Source organism: Marmota monax, unplaced genomic scaffold, assembly GCF_021218885.2.
Source record: "Marmota monax isolate L192 unplaced genomic scaffold, Marmota_monax_Labrador192_F-V1.1 WCK01_AAM20220418_F8-fsc00013, whole genome shotgun sequence".
In the NCBI taxonomy this organism is placed as follows: Eukaryota; Metazoa; Chordata; class Mammalia; order Rodentia; family Sciuridae; genus Marmota; species Marmota monax.
In genome coordinates this window covers 24,513,211-24,533,549 of record NW_026692202.1, presented here as the reverse complement: position 1 = coordinate 24,533,549, position 20,339 = coordinate 24,513,211, and the positions used below count along the sequence as shown (strand labels likewise).

The window sequence follows — 20,339 nt, the reverse complement described above, 5'->3', positions numbered from 1 at the left end:
AGAAAGGTTAAAACAAATTGTGAGTCAGTTATTCCTTTCTTTCTTTTTTTTTTTTTGTGGTGCTGGGGATTGAACCCACGGCTTTGTGCATGTGAGGCAAGCACTCTAACTTCCGAGCTATATCCCTAGCCCCATGAGTCAGTTATTTCTAAATTGCATATAAACAGTATACAAGTGTTGAATACAATCTTAAATTATTTTTCTAAACTATATTAGGTATCATTAGTATATGACCCATGTAGATACTCTGTCTATTCTTTGTTAACTTTATTATGGGTTAGTGCTATCAATGTATAGATTTGTTTGGGGGGAGGGGTGGGAATAACATTTAATTTTAATAGATAAGTCTTAAATCCAGTAAGTTCTCTCCTTGAAATAAAACTAATATGTAGAACTATAAGACTAATATTTTTCTATTGTAAAGCTAATTACTAATAGCTTTAATTGAGAATTGTTATATGAAAATAAATGCTTTTGATTCAAAGTTGTGATTTCCCTTTTCTCTTTATTGCATTTGTCTCCTCCTTCCCAAGCTCTCTAAGCCTGAAACCTCAGTGACATTTCATTGTTTATATCAAAGATAGTATCAAATTTATTGAGGAAAAACTTACATACAATAGTATGCACCCATTTTATGGTACATTTCAATCTATGAGCATGTAGCCAGGATTTGGAATGTGCCAACAATCATGCCTATACTGTTATATTTTGCTTTCTTAAAATTCTTACCATATCTAAATTATAGCTGTCTTTCAAGTCCTAGCTAAAAATGCCACCTTTTCTGTGGATATATTAATTACCTTATTTTGAAATAATTTCCTGCTCTTCTGACTTTCTTATATATATTTTAAGTATTCTACTCTGTCCTTCACAATAGCTAAACCAATGACATACATTTAGAAAGAACTTGTTATCCAAAAGAATAATTATTTCTGAAGCTTAAGTCATTGTTATATCATCTTCCAGATTTTAACCATATTTGCATACTTCCTATATACCATTTCCTTACATCAATGTGATTATGAAAATTATCTTTAGAAGAAACTTGAAATAACTATGAATTAAAAGCAGGTAGCATTTGCCATAAACAGAAGGTTAGATACAGTTGGTAAAAATAATGAAAACAAAACATTGTTAGTTTCTAGCTAGAAACCATTGCTCTCTAAAGGCTCTAAGCCTGAGACTCTGTTCATTGTTTAAAAGGGAATCTAGCCAGAATTTCAATGGTGTTGATAATATCCTAGCACCAAACTTGCGACTTTCTTCTTAATTCAGTTAGAGGAATTGAACAAGAATGAAGAGGGAGTAACTTTCTCACTTGAGTATCACTTAGCACAGTCCTCTTATTCCATGGAATCATCTTCCATCTTTTTGGTGGCCCAAAGTTTGAGATAATGAGGTTTTGAAAATTCCTTGGAATTCTACCTGTGCAATCCAGAATCCAGAAATAAAGTGTTATTGTAAATTTAAAAGTGTACTATAGTGGCTCAGGAAGCTGAGGCAGGAGGAGTTGCCAGCTTCAGCAAAAGCAAGGCACTAAGCAACTCAGTGAGACCTTGTCTCTAAAAAAATACAAAGGGAGAGAAAAGGGAAATTGCATGGTAATGGAGGGAGACCCTCATTGTTACACAAAATTACATATAAGAGGTTGTGAGGGGAATGGGGAAAAAACAAGGAGAGAAATGAATTACAGTAGATGGGGTAGAGAGAGAAGATGGGAGGGGAGGAGAGGGGGATAGTAGAGGATAGGAAAGGTAGCAGAATACAACAGTTACTAATATGGCATTATGTAAAAATGTGGATGTGTAACCGATGTGATTCTGCAATCTGTATTTGGGGTAAAAATGGGAGTTCATAACCCACTTGAATCTAATGTATGAAATATGATATGTTAAGAGCTTTGTAATGTTTTTAACAACCAATAAAAAAAAAAAAAAAGGACAATACTGGCAACTTTCCAGAAACCTGGAGGCCATGGCTCATCTGCAAATCATGTACATATATTTGCATGAATTTTATTTTGATTAGTAGCCTCAGCCCAAAATGGTACTTAGGATGAATGAAGCATTTTATATATATGAATAAATGAGAACAATTTAGTAGTCTTAAAAAAAAAATAGGGCTGGGGATGTGGTTCAGCGGTCAAGTGCCCCTGAGTTCAATGCCTGGTACCCCCAAAAAAGTATTATAATTAACTTATTATTAAAATACAGTACAAAGTTGAAAACTTAATATTGAATCAGAAGTGTTTACTCTTTCAAAATTGTCCTTAATGCTGGGTGTGGTGGTGCACGCCTGTAATTCCAGAGGCTCAGGAGACTGAGACAGGAGGATCATGAGTTCAAAGTCAGTCTCAGCAAAGGTGAGGTGATAAGCAACTCATTGAGAGCATTTAAAAACTGTTTTTAAATAAAATACAAAATTGGGCTGGGGATGTGGCTAAGTGGTTAAGTGCCCCTGAGTTCAATACCCAGTACAAAAAAAAATGCCCTTAATGTTAGTAATGTTACTTGTGTAAATGCAACACTAGCACTTTATTGTTATTAAGGTGCATTTTATATATAAAACCTAATCTAAAAGAATAAGTCAGAATCACTGGGAATCTTTTATTAGATGAAATGATAACTATTGATTTAGGAGTGATGGAATATTAATATGTTTATCTGGCAAAGCTCCTATGTGAGTAGATAAGGGTAATAAAAAGAATCTCCTATCTCCTTTACTTCAATCTCTGGTCATGTAAGTTTTATATAGCCTTGTTTTCATACTTCATCCTGCCAGAGACATCTTTAGCGTTTTTTCTTCAGAGATAATGACAAATTTTCCTCTCTCATAGAAGGAATTTCATGTAATTAGGAATATAAATTTCCTGAACTTCCATTGTATATAATACATCTTGTATTTCAAGTTGTTATTATTATTTGCAGGCATATATAGAGATTTTGAGCCTAAAGTTTGCTTTTTTTGAGTTTATCACAAGGAGCTCAGTTAAGTAAACCATTAGTTTGGTATTACTGTTTTAAAGAAAAAAAAACTGAGTGATGATAATAAGTTTATCAGTACACACAATGGTTTGCTACTCAACAAGAAATTAGATTGCTGTTGATCTGAGGTTCTGGGTACAACTTCTAACTGAAAGTTAGAAAAGAGCCATTTAGAATCCATACTGTTCATTGCATAATAGAGTCCTCCCCAACTAAGTAGTTTATTGTTTTTTTACTGTAAAATAAAGTAGAAGTCTAGCAGCAATGCAGAGAAAATGTCATTATTAAGGAGTGACAATGAGGGTCTCCCTCCATTACCATGCAATTTCCCTTTTCTGAGACCCTCATTGTTATACAAAATTACATATAAAAGGTTGTGAGGGGAATGGGAAAATAATCAAGGAGAGAAATGAATTACAGTAGATGGGGTAGAGAGAAGATGGGAGGGGAGGGGAGGGGGGATAGTAGAGGATAGGAAAGGTAGCAGAATACAACAGTTACTAATAGGGCATTATGTAAAAATGTGGATGTGTAACTGATGTGATTCTGCAATCTGTATTTGGTGTAAAATTGGGAGTTCATAACCAACTTGAATCTAATGTATGAAATATGATATGTCAAGAGCTTTGTAATGTTTTGAACAACCAATAAAAAAATAAATAAATTAAACAAATAAAAAAACAACCAGAATCTGCATTTTAACAAGCTCAAAAAAAAAAAAAAAAAAAGGAGTGACAACTGACTAATCAGAAAAAGTATGAAAGCATAGCAGTCTTAGTCCTTTGCATTATACAGGTAAAATGGCCCTACATTTTTCAGTTGCTTTTGTTTATGAAAAGGTGCTACAAAATATCAGCTATCTGAAATCCTTAGAATATGTTATTCTCATTCAGTTTTCCAAATACATGTTCTAGAGTTTTTTATATACCACAAATGCCATCCCAGACCATTGATTATGTTTTTGTTTGTTTTTATATGATCTAACTGGCACAGTGACTTTTCCATACATTGACACGTCTTAACATTTTGTGTCTCAATTTTCAAATTTCCTGAAAAGTTTTTCTCTTCCTAACAAAAAAAGTAAAATGTAGTACTTACTTTAAATTCATCTCTGGTCATTTTTGTAAAAAAATATGTATATTTAAATTACATGCATATTGTATACAGTGTTACCACCATTTAGGAGTTTACCTCTGAATCTGAAAAAGGGGTTCCAGCAACATAATCATTTTTGTAGCATCTAACATTTTACTGCAAGGCTGTCTTCAAAGCACTATGCTCCAAGCCTGCCTGGTTCTATAACTTGATGATTTCAATTTTATAAAATCTGATAACTACTGTTTATACAGTGTCTTTTTAGGTTATAGAAGTTTTTCAAAGGAAAGTATTATTTGAGAATAAACTTTTTCATGTATTGCTGTGTGACAAGTTATCTCATATTGTAGTGATTTCAAACAATTATTTCACAGTTTGTCAAGAGAGAAGAGGGAGTTATTTGACTGTGAAGTTCTAGCTTAAGTTTTTATGAGGTTGCAGTCTGACATTGGCTAGAGCTGCGGGCATCTGAAGGTTTGTTTAGGATTGGAGAATCTACTTCCACAGCACCTTGCTCATGTGTTTAGCAAGTTCCAGCAGTTGGTGGGAAGTCTCAGTTCAATATCTTTTGAATATTCTTTTCAAATTCACAATGAGTAGTATAGATATTGCATGTTGAGAAATATGTACTGCTTATTATTTAGTCACATTCATATGACTTCTATTGATCCTCATTTCCTGATATTCACACCCTTGTGCAGTTCTTTCCCACACAAAATTACTGCTGGCCTGTCTGAATAAGTAGAATACTAATGAAATCAAAGTAAAAGACATTGCAGCTTCCACTTCGATGTTTCTTGCATCACCCATTCTGGGGCAAACTATCTTCTATGTCATATGGACTCCATGAATCTAGTTTCTGAGTTCAGCACTTAAGATATAGATCTTAATTTTCAGTTATTATGTGGTGAACAGAGGAAATGTCATAAATTGCACAGCTACTACTTCATGTTCTTTGGGTATATCATTCATTCACTCACTAAATTTTAAACTTATTACCATAAGTAGGGAATAATTCATGTGACTTTAAAAGTATTCAAAGTATGTAGTGAAAAGGCTGCTTCTACCTTGCCTTCATCTACCCAGTTATTACCTATCCCTCAGAAGGTAATAAGATTCATTATTCTTTTTTTTTTTTAAATTTTTATTGTTGGTTGTTCAAAACATTACAAATTTCTTGACATATCATATTCCACACTTTGATTCAAGTGGGTTATGAACTCCCACCTTCACCCCATACACAGATTGCAGAATCACATCAGTTACACATCCATTGATTTACATATTGCCATACTAGTGTCTGTTGTATTCTGCTGCCTTTCCCATCCTCCACCATCCCCCCTCCCCACCTCTCCCCTCCCCTCCCCTCCTCTCTCTCTACCCCCTCCACTGTATAACCCTGAGGGTCTCCTTCCATTTCCATGCAATTTCCCTTCTCTCTCCCTTTCCCTCCCACCTCTCATCCCTGTTAAATGTTAATCTTCTTCTCCTGCTCTTCGTCCCTACTCTGATCTTAGTTACTCTCCTTATATCAAAGAAGACATTTGGCATTTGTTTTTTAGGGATTGGCTAGCTTCACTTAGCATAATCTGCTCTAATGCCATCCATTTCCCTGAAAATTCTATGATTTTGTCATTTTTTAATGCAGAGTAATACTCCATTGTGTATAAATGCCACATTTTTTTTTATCCATTCGTCTATTGAAGGGCATCTGAGTTGGTTCCACAGTCTTGCTATTGTGAATTGAGCTGCTATGAACATCGATGTAGCAGTGTCCCTGTAGCATGCTCTTTTTAGGTCTTTAGGGAATAGACCAAGAAGGGGAATAGCTGGGTCAAATGGTGGCTCCATTCCCAGCTTTCCAAGAAATCTCCATACTGCTTTCCAAATTGGCTGCACCAATTTGCAGTCCCACCAGCAATGTACAAGTGTACCCTTTTCCCCACATCCTCGCCAGCACTTGTTGTTGTTTGACTTCCTAATGGCTGCCAATCTTACTGGAGTGAGATGGTATCTTAGGGTGGTTTTGATTTGCATTTCTCTGACTGCTAGAGATGGTGAGCATTTTTTCATGTACTTGTTGATTGACTGTATGTCCTCCTCTGAGAAGTGTCTGTTCAGGTCCTTGGCCCATTTGTTGATTGGGTTGTTTGTTCTCTTATTGTCTAATTTTTTGAGTTCTTTGTATACTCTGGATATTAGGGCTCTATCTGAAGTGTGAGGAGTAAAGATTTGTTCCCAGGGTGTAGGCTCCCTATTTACCTCTCTTATTGTTTCTTTTGTGGAGAAAAAACTTTTTAGTTTGAGTAAGTCCCATTTGTTGATTCTAGTTATTAACTTTTGTGCTATGGGTGTCCTATTGAGGAATTTGGAGCCCGACCCCACCGACTGTAGATCGTAGCCAACTTTTTCTTCTATCAGACGGCGTGTCTCTGATTTGATATCAAGCTCCTTGATCCATTTTGAATTAACTTTTGTGCATGGCGAGAGAAAGGGATTCAGTTTCATTTTGTTGCATATGGATTACCAGTTTTCCCAGCACCATTTGTTGAAGATGCTATCCTTCCTCCATTGCATGCTTTTAGCCCCTTTATCAAATATAAGATAGTTGTAGTTTTGTGGATTGGTTTCTGTGTCCTCTATTCTGTACCATTGGTCCACCCTCCTGTTTTGGTACCAGTACCATGCTGTTTTTGTTACTATTGCTCTGTAGTATAGTTTGAAGTCTGGTATCGCTATACCGCCTGATTCACACTTCCTGCTTAGCATTGTTTTTGCTATTCTGGGTCTTTTATTTTTCCATATGAATTTCATGATTGCTTTCTCTATTTCTACAAGAAATGCCATTGGGATTTTGATTGGCATTGCATTAAACCTATAGAGAACTTTTGGTAATATCGCCATTTTGATGATGTTAGTTCTGCCTATCCATGAACAGGGTATATTTTTCCATCTTCTAAGATCTTCTTCTATTTCTCTCTTTAGGGTTCTGTAGTTTTCATTGTATAAGTCTTTCACCTCTTTTGTTAGGTTGATTCCCAAGTATTTTATTTTTTTTGAAGATATTGTGAATGGAGTGGTTGTCCTCATTTCCATTTCAGAGGATTTGTCGCTGATATACAGGAATGCCTTTGATTTGATTCATTATTCTTGTATATTCTTTTTAGAGACAGATCATGCATATGCAAATTAATGTATATTTCCCTCTTTTATATAAATGAGAGCATATTATAAGCACTATCTTGCATCTTGCTTTTTTTAGTTTGTGTATCTTGAACATTTTCAAAATCAGTGCTTAAATTTTATTTATCCTTTTTTACCAGCTGAGCATGTTCTGTTTCATCATTCAATTTTTGTAATGTTTATTGATTATTCAGTATTATTCAAGCACTTTTCAAGGGGCAAGGGATGTGGAAGCTTTAATAATAGATTAAGCCTTTCTGTCATAGGAATTGTGACCCCTGAGAATCACAATTAAATTGCAATAAAACGAAGTAACTTCTAGGACAGAAGAAGTAGAGTATGTAATGGACATTCACAGGAAGGAGGTATATATCTGACCAGATAAGATTTCTCTAAGTGGATAAAATCTGAGGCCTGAATGCTGAGTAGGTATTAGCCAGATAAGTTGAGATGTAAACAGAAGGAATAAAGGTAGACTATTAATAAATGACTTTAAAAACATATTACAAAGTTACCATAATCTAAACAGTGTGATAGATCAATGAAATAGGAGAACTCCTAAATAAGCTTGAATGTGTGTAGTCAAATGGTCGTCAACAAGGGTGCATGTCCACCCAACAGGGAATGAACAGTTCTTCAAACAAAAGCAATGGGAAAACAGGATATCCACATGCAAAAGATTGAAATTAGACTCTTATGCTATATACAAAAATTAACTCTAAATATTTAAAGAACTAAACATAAGACCTAAAACTATAAAACTCATTTAATATTTTCATGACATTGAGCTCTGTGATGATCTCTTGGATGTGACAGTGAAAGCAAAAATAGACAAATAGAACATAGCAAACTTAATTTCTGTGCATGAAAGGACACAACAGTGAAAAGACCTGAGGCTAATGCTCATACATAAAGAACTCCTACAACTCAATAATAACAACAAAACCCAGTTTTAAAATAGACCAAGGACTTAAATAGAATGGACATATTTCCCAAGATGATAAATAAATGGCCAGTAAACTAACAAAATACTCAGAGTTGCTGGGCATGATAGTGCACAGTTGTGATCCCAGCAACTCAGGAAGCTGGAGCAGAAGAATTGCAAGTTTCCAAGTTTAAGGCCAACTTCTGCAACTTAGGGACTCCTCTCCCATATCTCAAAATATAAAAATGGTTATTGATGTAGCTCAGTGGTAGAGCACCCCTGAGTTCAGTCTCCATTACCAGGAAAAAGACAGGGAAATGCTCAAGGTCACAATGCAAATAAAAATCACAGTTACCCCTTACACCAATTAAGAGGGCTACTATAAAAGCAAAACAAAATAACAAACATTTGTAAATATGTAGAGAAATTAGAAGTTCCTGTGTGCTGTTAATAAGGATGTGAAATGGTGTAGTTCCTATGGAAAACATTATTATAGTTCCTCAAAAAAATTAAAAATAAAAGAACCCTGTGATCGTGGAATCCCAAGTTTGGATATATATCCAAAAGAATTGGGAGCAGAATCTTGAGAGAGTTGCATACCCACGTTCATAGCAGCAATATTCATAATAATCAACAGGTGAAAACAGCCTAAATGTACATTGATAGATAAATGCATAAGCAAAAGACAGTATGCGTGTAGAGTGGAATATTATTCAGCCTTTTTGAGAATTTCCTTCCTATAAAAGGAAGGAAATTCTGACACGTATTACAACATAAATGAATCTTGAGGACATTATGCTAAATGAAACAGGATAGTCATAATGAAAAGACAAATACTGTATGGTTCCACTTATATGAGATATCTAACATAGTCAAATTCATAAAAACAGATAGAAGAATGATGGTTGCTTGAAGCTTGGGGAGGACAAAATGGGGATGTTTAATGGAAAGTTTCTGTTTTACAAGAACAAACAGTTATGGAGATTGACTGCACAATAACGTGAATATACTTAACACTATTAGACCATGTATGTAATTGACCTATCAGTGATGTTTGCAGGTTTCACCAAAATGTATGAAACTTATTTGAAAATTTTATTTTCTGAACTATTATTTTGACCCTACCTAATGATCAACTCTCATGAATTACGTCTCTGTGCCAGGAAGAAAAAAAGAACTGTCTTATTAGGTCTTATAAATCATACTTTGGATGCTTAATGATAACTAAGATCTGATCTCATGGAGATTATGTTGTTTTCTCACTCTGTATCTTCACCTGAGAGGCTTTAAAGTAAGACACAAGACTTAGTACAAGCATTATGAAGTTTATTAGAAGAGAAAGAAGTGGGGGGAAGCACCCTTCAGGGAGAGAGTGGGTCCTCTCTGAGAGGAGAGCAGACAACTCACTTCATTGTACCCCAGATTTTATTGAGGTAGGAGAGAGATTGCCCAAGTATCACCTCTCTGCTCTGGATTGACAAACTACATTAACCAACAACCTATGAGCAATTATTGGTCATCTTCACCTGGGTGACAAATTCTAATTGGAACTGGTTTTACAGAATTTATGGTCAGTGGGCTCCAGTATTAATCATCCTATTTTTCTGGTCTGGGACTCTGGTCTGTATTGTTTGTGTAGGATCTTCTTTAACAATTAGACCCTTTTGAGCAAACCTACTCTTGCCCTTTGGTTCCCACCCCCTGAATTCATCTATCTTCCTCCAGTGATGTAAGAGCTAAGGCAAGGGTCCTGAAATAGCCATCTTGTCAGACCTCGTGGTACCACTGAAGCAGGGCTATTGATTAACCAGTTTGTTCTGTACCAAGTATTCTTGATCCACTGTTCATGTCTAAGTGCTACCTAACATTTAATAGTAGACCTATAAACTGAAGCATACCTCTGCTCTACCAGGAATTTCACAACTGTCCTGTGCATCCTAAATTTGGGAACCATCTCACCTATAATGCTCTTTTGGGGTGCACATCCTAACCTGCAGTATCTCTAGGATTTCATTTCACTTGGAAGCATATTTTTACTTCTTCAGAATTATTTTGTCAGGGGAGTACATTGTCCTTTTGTTAATAATGTATGTATTTCCCCCTTGCCATCTGATTGATTGAATTAGAATCAGTGCTTTACAGAGCATTAAAGAACAAAACCCCCTTCCATATCTTAATTATTTTACCTTAGGTTTTAGTTTAACCTAAGCACTATCAGTACTGAGCAGTCAGCTATTTGGATTTTTCAGAGTTGAGTTTTGGCCCCTATACTTAAATTGGGGACTTAGGAAGAATGATAAAACAGTATGTACTTGCATAAATTATAGGGTTTTGTTATGTTTTTTAAGAAAAATGCAGTAGAAAAAGAAAGCACTGTCACTAAAACAAAAAGTCTAAATAGCTTGAACAGGCTTTTGGAAAATGAATAAGCAAAGAGAGAGTATTCCAGAAGAAAGAATTAAGAGATGTGGGAAAAGTAGTTCAGAAAGATACTGATTAAGGGCCAGTTTTAGGAGTCAGCCTGCTAGATATCTTCCTGGTTCTTCTTACTCTTTGAAGAACCTCAGACACTAATTTCTGTATATGTGTATGAATTCATGAGTTTATCTCCATCATGGATTTGATGTGAACATTACATGAATAATTTATATGGAAAGGTTTAGCATACTACCTGACACAGAATAATTAAGTCAGCTTCAGTCTAATTTTTATCATCATCATCTTGAATATTGTATAGACAAGGGTTTATATGACTAGTGTGTTTTGTGGGCAGAATGATAATTTCTAACTCATGGACATGTGTTACATAGCTATTTACCATTTGATTCTTAAAGTAGAATCCTAGTTACCTGTTAATAAATGATTTAGGTGAATTTACATTCAGTTTTCTATTTTCTAAATCACGTTTTTCATATTGCTTATGTGTACTAAAAATCACAGAATTTTAAGATGTTTGATTAGTACATTTAGTTATACATTATAGTGGGGTTTGTCAAAGACATAACCATGCAGGCATGAACATAATTTGTTCCATTTCAGTCCCCAGTACTTCCTTTTTTCCTTCTCTTCGTACTCTACAGGTCTTACTTATGTTTATTTTTTTAATTGGTGCTTTATAGATATACATAAAAGTGGAATTCATTGTGGGATATTCATATATGTACATAGGATAATTTGTACATATATTTTACTCCACTATGCCTCCCTTTCCCATCCCTCTTCCCTCCCCTTTAATCTCCTTTCTCTGCTCCTCTAATCTCCTCTCTATTTTCATGGCATCTAACCCTCCTTAATTGCTCTAGCTTTTCCATATGAAAAAAAAAAAATTGACTCCTCACTTTGAGTCTGGCTTATTTCACTTAGCATGATGTTCTCTAGTTCCATCCATTTACCAGAAAATGCCATAATTTCCTTCTTTATGGATGAGTAAAACTCCATTGTGTAGATATATACCATGATTTCTTTATTTATTCACCTGTTGATGAACACCTGAGCTGGTTTTGTAACTTCACTGTTGTGAAATGTACTTCTATAAGCATTTGCGTTTCTGTATGACTATAGTATGCCTATTTCAGTTCTTTTAGATGAATACCAAGGAGTAGGATACCTTGATCATATGGTGGTTCCATTCCTAGTCTTTGAAGGAATCTCCATACTGCTTTCCATGTTGGTTGTACTAATTTGCTGTCCTACCAATAATACATGAGTGTACGTTTTCCCCACATCCTCACCAGCATGCATTACTATTTGTAGTGTTTCTAATTACCATTCTAACTGGATTAAGATGAAATCTCAATGTAGTTTCCACTTGCATTTCTCTGATTGCTAGGTATGTTGAACATTTTTCATATATTTGTTAGCCAATTGTGTTTGTTTTGAGAAACATCTGTTTAATTCTTTGGCCATTTATATATTGATTTTTTTGGGTTTTTTTTTATTGTTGTTGTTGTTGAGTTTTGTGTATTCTGGATAATAATCCCCTGTTGGAGGAGTAGTTGGCAAAATGTTTCTCCCTTCTATAGGCCCTCTCTCCTCATTATTATTTCCTTTGCTATGCAGAAGCTTTTTAATTTGATGCTGTGCCACTTATTGATTCTTGGTTTTATTTCTTGAGCTTTAGGAGTCTTGTTAAGGAAGTCATTGCCGGTAGCAATATGTCAAAATGTTAACTTTATGTTTTTTTCTAGCTGTTTCACTGTTTCTGCTCTAATTCTTAGATCTTTGATCCACTTTGACTTGACTTTTGTGTAGGGTGAGCGGTAGCAATTCTTCTACATATGGACATCCAAATTTCAAAGCACCATTTGTTAAAAAGACCATCTTTTCTCCAATATATATTTTTGGCACCTTTGTCAAGTATCAGCTGACTATATCTATGTGAGTTTGTCACTGTTTTCTGTTCTACTATCTTCATGTCTGTTTCAATGTCAGTACCATACTTTTTATGTTACTAAGCTCTATAGTATAATTTGAGGTCAGGTATTTTGATGCTTCCATTTGTTCCATTTTAGTCTCTCTCTTTGTTTAGTATTGCTTTGATTATTCTGTGTCTTTTATTCTTCCAAATGAATTTAAGGACTTCTTTCTACCCTCAACCCCCACTCTGCCCAGTTTCCATGAAGAATGTCTCTTGCATTGATTGGGGATTGCATTTAATCTATAAAACCCTTGTGGTAATATGACCATTTTGAAAATATTACTTCTGCCTCTCCAAGAACATGGGAGGTCTTTTACTCTTTTAAGATTTGCTTCAATTTTTTTCTTCAGTGTTTAATAGTTTTCTTTGTAGAGATCTTTCACCTTCTTAGTAAGATTATTCCCAAGGTTGTTTTTAAAGGTTATTGTAAATAGAATAGTTTTCCAGAATTCTTTCTCAGCAAATTCTTTATTCTAAAGGAAAGCTATTGATTTATAAATGTTGATCTTGTATTCTGCTACTTTGCTGAATTTGTTTATCAGCTCTAGAAGTTTTCTGGTGGAGAGTTTTTCTTTGAGGGGGTTCTCTTCTAGATATAGAATCATGTTATCAACAGATTTTTTACTTCTTTTTTTCCCTATTTTTATTACTTTAATTCCCTTCTCTTGCCTGGGAAGCATTTAAAAATTGTATTATAATAATAGTGAGAGTGGACATTTTTATCTTGTTCCTGATTTTAGAGAAAATGCACTCAATTTTTCACCATTCATTATGACAGTAGCTTTGGGTTTGTCATATATAGCCTTTATAATGTTGAGGTAAGTTCCTTTATCCCTAGTTTCTCCTATGCTTTTAACACCAGTGAGTGTTGGACTTTGTAAAAAGTGTTTTCTACATCTATTGAGATGATCATGTGATTCTTGTTCTTAATTGTGTTTATGTGGTGAATTACATTTATTAATTTGCGTATGTTGAACCAACCTTGCATCCCTGGGATGAAACCCACTTGATCATAGTGTACTATCTTAAAATATTAGAAAACTGCATTAAAAAATCAACTCAAAATGAATCTAAGAGGGGCTGTGGTTGTGGCTCACATATAAGTTACTGGGTTTGATCCTCAGCACCACATAAAAATAAATAAACAAAGATATAAAAAAATCTAAGACTTAAATGTAAGACCCCAAACAATGAAACTACTAGAAGACAACATAGAAAAACACTTCGGGACAGTGACCTTGGCAAAAAATTCTTTGAGCAAAAATTCAAAAGCACAAGCAAAAAAAGCAAAAACTGACAGATGAGAGTACATCAAACTAAAAATCTCTTGCACAGGAAAGGAAATAACAGAGTTTAGAGACAGTCTGTAAAATGGGAGAAAATAATTGCAAACTGTTCATTTGACAAGAGATTAATATACAAAATATGAGGTATTTAACATCAAAAACAATCACATTTTAAAATAGACAAATGAGCCCAGTGTGGTGGCATATACCTCTAATCCCAGCATCTCAGGAGGCTGAGGCAGGAGGATCACTAGTTGAAAACCAGCCTCAGCAATTTAGCAAGGACCTAAGCAACTTAGCAAGACCTTGTCTCAAAATGAAAATATATGATATGGAGTTACACTGGTTGTGTATTCATTCATATATGAACATAGGAAAGTTATGTCCAATTCATTCTACTGTCTTTCCCATTGCTGTCTGCTTTCCACCTATTCCCCCTGTCTAATTTGGTGAAACTTCACCCCCCATCACCACCTAGGGTGAGTCAGCATCTGCATATCAGAGAGAACAATCAGCCTTAGGGTTTGGGGGGGACTGGCTTATTTCACTTAACTATAGTCTCCAGTTTCATCCATTTACCTTCAAATGACATAATTTCATTCTTTATGGCTGAGTAATACTCCATTGTGTGTATGTACCACATTTCCTTTATTCATTCATCTGTTGAAGGGCACCTAGGCTGGTTTCATAGCTATTGTGAATTGCTGTGCTGCTATGAATATTAATTTGACCACATCACTATGGTAAGCTGATTTTTAAGTCCTTTGGGTACATGCCAAAGAGTGGAATAACTAGGTCAAATGGGGGTTCCATTCCAAGTTTTCTGAGGCATCTCCATACTGCTATCCAGAATGGTTGCACCAATTTGCAGTCCCACCAGCAATGTATGAGTGGACCTTTCCCCCCACATCCTTGCCAACATTTGTTTTTGTTTGTATTCTTTTTTTTTTTTTTTTTTTGGTTTATATTCATACATTTATTGGAAAATTATTGGTATTTCATGGAGTCCATAAAGACACATAATCATTCTAAATCCAGGGCAGAGTCTTCAGCACACGGTAATAATGTTTGTATTCTTAATAATTGCCATTCTGACTAGAGTGAAATGGAATCTCAGTGTAGTTTTAATTTGCACTTTTCGAATTGCTAGTGATGTTGAACATTTCTTCATATATTTGTTGACCATTTATATTTCTTCTTCTGTGAAGTGCCTGTTCAGTTCCTTTACCCATTTATTGATTGGGTTACTTGTTTTGTTTTGGTGTTAAGTTTTTTGAATTCTTTGTATGTACTGGAGATTAATGCTCTATCTGAGATGCAGGTGGCAAAGATTATCTCCCATTCTGTAGACTTCATGTTCTTGATTGTTTCCTTTGCTGTGAAGAAGCTTTTTAGTTTGATACCATCCCATTTATTGATTCCTGATTTTACTTCTTGTGCCTTAGGAGCCTTGTTGAGAAATTCAGTTACTAAGCAGACATGATGATATTTGGGCCTACTTTTTTCTTCTAGTAGTCACAGGGTCTCTGGTCTAAATCCTACCTCCTTGATCCACTTTGAGTTGAGTTTTGTTCAGGGTGAGAGAAAGGAGTATAATTTCATTTTAATGCATATGGATTTCCAGTTTTCCCACACCATTTGTTGAAGAGACTATTTTTTCTCCAATGTATATTTATGAGATAACTGTATTTATTTGGATTTGGTTTGTTTCTGTGTCTTCTATTCTGTTCCATTGGTCTTCATGTCTGTTTGGTGCCAATACCATACCATTTTCATTGTTAGAGCTCTGTAGTACAATCACAAGAATGGGAAGTCATACTTCATGTTTATGTGATATGTCAGCAGAATACATTCTACTGTCATGTATAACTAAAAAGAACAAATTAAAATTAAATTAAACAATATCTAAAAAATAAAAATTAAAAATATTTTTTAAAGGGCTGGAAATATGGCTCAGTGGTTAAGCGCCCCTGCGTTCCATCCCTGGTACCAAAAAAAGAAAAAGAAAAAGAAAAAAAGATGATATAAATAAACATTTATGGAAGAGGATAAATAATTGACCCAAAAGCATGTGAAAAAGTGTGGTCAACCTCACTAATCATCAGGGAAATGCAAATTAAACCTACTGTGAAATGTTATCTCACCCTAATTAGAATGATTATATCAAAAAGACAAAAAATAACAAATGCTGTTAAATATATAGAAAAAGAGAAACCCTATATACCGTTGGTGAGAACGTTAATTAGTACATCCACTGTAGATAACAGTATAGAAATCTTCTTTGGGGGCCAGAGGGTACCAGGGATTGAACTCAGGGGCACATGACCACTTAACCACATCCCCAGCCCTATTTTGTATTTTATTTAAAGACAGGGTCTCACTGAGTTGCTTAGCACCTTGCTTTTTGGTGAGTCTGGCCTTGAACTCTCGATCCTCCTGCCTCAGCCTCCCAAGCTTCTGGAATTACAGGCATGCACCACTGCACCCAGCTAGTATAGAAATCTTTAAAAATAAACTAAAAATAGATCCACCATATTATACAGTGATCACACTATTTGCAGTATATCCAAAGGAAAGAGTGAATTATGTCAAAGCAGTTATCTGACTTTTCATCTTAACTCAGGACTACTCACAATGAGAAGATAAGAGAATCAATCTAGGTGTCCATTGACTGAAAAATGGATAAAGAAAATGTGGTAGACATGCACAATGGAATTTAATTCAGTCATAGAAAATCCTGTCACTGGCTGCAACTTGGATGAGCCTGGGAGACAGTATATGAATTAGGCAGAGAAAGACAACTACCGTGTGTTCTTATTTACATGTGGAAGCTAAGAAAAAATTGACTTCATGGAAGTCAAGAATGGAATAGTAGTTTCCAGAGGTGGAGGGTATGGCTCCGGCGGGGGTGGTAAAGGGGATGGCTAACAGGTAATCAGATACAGGGGTGCACATGGATAGGAAAAATAATTTCCAATATTCTGTAGCACAGTAGGAATACAAATGTGCTATACTCAGTTACTTGAAAAACAGAGAGGACCTATTTATTTTCTTAAGCAGAATCATGTAAATGTTCTTACAGAACCATGTAAATAATATACTTAGCAATTAATTGTATTTTGCAAGAAAACTAGTAGAAAAGATTTTGAGTTTTCCTAACACAAAGAAATGATAAATGCTTAAAGTGATACATATGGCAGTTACCCTGATAATGATTATTACACATTGCATTCATGTATTGAAATACCATTGTACCACATAAATATGCACAATTATTATCAATTAGAAATAAAAGCATGGTGAACTTTAAAAGATTTGCATGTAATTAATTTTGAAATTACTATGTGTCATAATAATATGGATGTATCACACTTCATAATATACCTTATTTTCTTTCACAAAAGTCAGAATGACATTACATCTTCCACATTTACATGGTTCTGCTTAAGAAAATGAATAGGTCCTTTCTTTTTTCAAGTAACTGGGTATTTGTGTAGGTGTTTGTATAGGTGTTCTTAGGTGAATCTGTTAGTTTTTTAACGTACTTAACAGCCATATGAATATAATCTAATAAAGGAGTGAGGTCAAGTGTGGCTACAGTAGTTAGGAAGAGTGGTAGTGTGCTTTTTTCCACTAAGTTTTTCTCTGAGAAAACAAACCAGAATGGTTTGTGAACTCTGTTGGCATTAACAGATTATTCAAAATATATTTGAAGAGCCAAATGTGTTGGTTCATGCTTGTAATCCGAGCTACTTGGAAGGCTGAGGCAGGAGGATAGAAAATTCAAGGCCAGCCTAAACAACTTAGTGAGACTCTGTTTGAAACTAAAATTTTAAAAGGGCTTGAAGTGTATCTCAGAGTACTTGCCTAGCATGCTGAAGACTCTGGATTCAGTCCTTAATACAGTGAAAAAGAAAAAAAAAATATTTAAGGGCCTATGAGTATCAGCCACTATTATGGGACTGCTGATACAAGAATGAACTAGTCAGATAAAGCTCCTGACCTCATAGCTTTTGTATTTCATTAAGAGATGATAAATAACAAACAAACAAACAAACAAAAAAAAAAACAGAACAATTTCAGACTGTTAACAAGAGCAAGCAAAGAAATCACATAATATTTTAGGTAGATGATAAGAGTATGGGCCTGGCTCAGGCTTAGACTGATCAGAAAAAGCTTCTCTGAGGTTTTGTTATTACTGGAGTATAGGAATTAATTTGTCATATAAAAACTTGACCTAAATTCTGTAGAAGATAGCACTTATAAAATGCCTACAATACAAAATTTTTGGTGTTTTTAAGTTTGGCTAGTCTTAGCTCAGAGGAAAGTCATTGATAGGTGTTGAACAAAGGAATGACAGGATATGATTTTAAAAGATCTCTGACTTCTCTGTGGAAGATAGATTATAGAGGCTCAGGAATAGAAGTGAAATTTAATAGTGTGCTAAAGTTAGCTTTAACTGGTTAGAATAATAGAAGAAGAAAGGTGGTGGTTATAAATTTAGGACACAGCAGTTAATAGATGCTGTTTAAAGTTATAACTAGAGGAAATAACCTGTAGGAGAGATTGTTGACTGAGCCTTGAAGTACTTCAGCATTTAAAACTGAATAGAAGAGCCAACATAGACTGAAAGAGTGGCTAAAAGATAGGAACCTACCTTGAGAGTGAAGAGCCCTGGAATCCAAGAACAAAGTGTTGAGTACTGCTGAGGAGTAAGATGAGAAGCTGCAGAACTGACTGTTGGCTTTGGCTAATGCAGATCACTGGTGATCTTTTACATGTGATATCCTGGAAGGACAGTACCATAAGGCATATTTTTGAGCTGACTGAAGAATGAATAGGAGATAAGGAAATGAAATAGTGTGGAGAAATGTTTCAAGAAGTTTTACTGTGAGAGAAGAGAGAAATGGGTTGGTAGAGAGCCTGGGAAAATCAAAGGAAGGCTGTGGATTTCAGGTTTTCACCTTGGGAAGTTCCAGGACTTATAGGTAGGGTAATAAGGAATGATAGGCCATAGAGAGTGAGCAACTGGTATTGAAGAAGAGTGAGCTAATGAGGAGTCCTTGAGAAGGCAAGCAGTGATGAACTCCAGAATACAGAAAGGGGTAGGTCTTCACTTCCTTTATTTCTCACAAGAGGAGATAAAGTAGAGAATATGGGTGTATAAGTGATGATAGGTTGTAGATTTACTAGAGGGAAAGTAAGAACATTCCTTTGGCTTCTGTTTCCTTAATTATATTTTGTTTTGTTTCTTTGGAGAAGAGATCTCACTGTGTTGCCTAGGCTGGCCTTGGACTCCTGGACTCCAAGGATCCTCTGCCTCAGCCTCATGAGTAGCCAGAACTATAGGTGTATATCACTACACCCATCTCTTATATTTGAAGCTAGATCTTTAGCAGAGATGGAGAGAGTTTTGAGAAAAGAAATTATGAAATAATTGTCAGAAAGGTAAATTTGCTAAGGAAGCAATGATGCACCTCTTTAAGATTTGTGTTTCTCAGTTTAAGTACAGCCAATCAGCCTTGTTATGTGAATTTTCTCCAATGTTATGAGTTTGTTAAATAAATGATTTGCTAAAGATTGTTTACTGACAATCTTTAGCAAATCATTTTGTCAATATTGAACTCAGAACTTTTTATCAAAATGAAATAGATTTAATAACTGTCACATTAACTTGTCAGATGGTAACAAGAACTAAATGATGATTTTTCACTTAGTCAAAAACATTTGGAAAGAACATCTACTTAATATATAGCTTTTTTCTTCTTTTTCATAATCAACAGAGTTTTTTTTTCCCTTGTTGCTCAATGGTTGGTGGTAATACATTCATTTATATTTTGGGCATGTGCTAATTAAAAACACTTACTCCTAGATATATCTTTAGAATTGATTAGTGAATATTTCTTTCTCTCTTCCTCCTTCCTCTCGCTCATGCAAAGGAGACAGGAAGAGGAGGTTTCAATGAGTGACAAAATAGCCAAAGTGTCTTTGTGTGCCAATTATGAAATAAGGTCTATTCACTTTTTATAACCATTTATGCAGAACTTTCTGAAATTCAGATGCTCTGATGCAGTATTTCTTATTTAAATTTTAGCTTTTTACACTGTCAAGTTGAAACAGATCTGTACTACCTGATAATTTTCATAGGGCCTGATTTGCCATGAGATATAGATGCTTTTTTATTTTTCAGTAAATAGCTATTTTGCTTGGTTTTTGTATTTGAGAGCTACAGCACTACATAAATCATGTTTTATGAAAATTCACATCCACTTTACTTGAGTTATAAGTCTGGAAGACCGAAATGCAACTAAATTGTAAAATGCATCAGTAGATGAAGTCAGAAAAGCTATTAATGGCCCCTGGAAGAAAGATTGCAAATGCCATTTTGATTTACTTGTTTCACTTTAAAAAAAAAATTACAATTTTTTATTTATTTCAAGTTTCCTAGT

General features: G+C 34.9%; 1 protein-coding gene across 8 annotated transcripts in view; it reads left to right on the top strand.

The window, feature by feature from the left end:
* Positions 1-20,339, top strand: part of Dop1a (DOP1 leucine zipper like protein A) — a 108,497-nt gene that overhangs the window by 2,589 nt on the left and 85,569 nt on the right. The window lies entirely within an intron of this gene.